Source organism: Amblyomma maculatum, chromosome 1 (assembly GCF_055883805.1).
Source record: "Amblyomma maculatum isolate TAMU_Amacu chromosome 1, ASM5588380v1, whole genome shotgun sequence".
Taxonomy (NCBI): Eukaryota; Metazoa; Arthropoda; class Arachnida; order Ixodida; family Ixodidae; genus Amblyomma; species Amblyomma maculatum.
Window position 1 is genome coordinate 341316778 of NC_139344.1, and position 1691 is coordinate 341318468.

Genomic DNA, 1691 nt, shown 5'->3' on the forward strand with positions numbered 1-1691 from the left:
CCACATAATATGAGGGTGTTTGCATTCCTCAAGCAGGGCAAACAACATTGATAGTAGAGAAGGCCTGGGAGGACTTGCTGGAAAGCCCAACCGCGGAACACCAGCGGCTAGCGGTTCGACTGGCTGAAGGTCGCCGAGATCCAAGGGATTTAGGGCAGCACCTGAAACGGATTCCCACCTGCCCTAATGCACCTCTACTCTAGAGGGGAGGGCCTGGGTTAGTGAAGAGTCCTTTTCTGTCGGATAATAAAGTTGACTCACTCACTGCGTGCATTTTTATACTGAGCTTCAGATTTTTACCATCTTCGACCAACTGTGGTCACTGCGACAAGAACAGTGCTGGGGTTGGGTACTTACTACAGGAGGACTTCCATGTAGTGACAGTTTTCCCGTCATTTTTATCCCAGCTGCGACGCAATCTGTGCCTTATCAGATGGAAGAGAGGATGCACCAGGTCAGTCCTCCTGTGAGGGTACAGACCTCAACCAGCAACCATCATCATCCTGCGGCAACCCCAGGCAAGACCTCCCGCACCACAGGAATGGGGGGTTTGTTTCGGGGAGCGGACTTTTCCCAGCCACGGAGCTCATGCAATCTGGCTTAATTATTCCCGCCGGGGCGGAGTCGCAGTGCATGTGAACCACGTCCGTGCCATCCCGGCGGGTCAAAGCTTGACGCAAGCAAATCTTCTAATATCTGACTTCGATTCCTCCATTTTCTTTGAAAATTATCATGGGGTGGCCCCGCAATCCTTTCATCGTACCACGTTCCGATTGATGTTGTAGGCCCACGCGGCAGAATGTGGAGAAGAAAAAAATAAAGTGGAGTGGCGCGTGCCCGGGGCGTCAGCGGGCACGTGCAGTTCGGTCCTAGAAAGCCTGCTACGTCACACACCTACATCTGGCGCTCCGCTGCAACCCCGCGAAAATCGACAGTGCCATTCTACTTATCGTTGCATATGGCATATATCTGCAAGCCAAGCTAGAGGCTATCTCGCGAGAGGGATTCGAACCTACATTGTAACTCCATATATGTGCCTTTCTGGCATCCGTATCAAGATTGACACAGCTGTTAGTCGTACAGCGCACCGGCTTGATTACTCGTTGCGTATACATACATACATACATACACACATACATGCATATATATATACATACATACATACATACATGCATACATACACACATACATACATACATACATGCTGCGTACTTTGCAACCGTACTTTGTGGACCAAGCAAAACTGAAAGACCTGCTTGAGAATGTGGCCTTACTAACTGCTGAAATCGTGAGAGGTCAGACGGTTCACGAGGCTCTTGACCACATCTAGAGGATGCCACGCTGCACGGACTGTCTGGAATTCCGTGCCGAGCTGATCGACAGGAAAATTTTGTCTTCACAGTAGATTACCGTATGGACCTCACGAGAATGAGCTTAGGGGTGGCTGTTAAAGTATGCGACGCAGCGAGAGCTCTGGTGCGGAAAACCCGCCATGCGTGTCGCGTCCGATTCAACATGAGCTGCATTAAAATGTGGTCTTCATCAAGACTGAGCAGGACAGCATCGTGTATTCACGCGTATGCGTGGAGGGGTGTAAATCCTGTTAAATTGCATTCTATATGTATGTCAATTGCGTCAAGCATGAAGGTACCTCGAGTATTGTCACAACTTCCTCGAGTGCTGTTCATAAG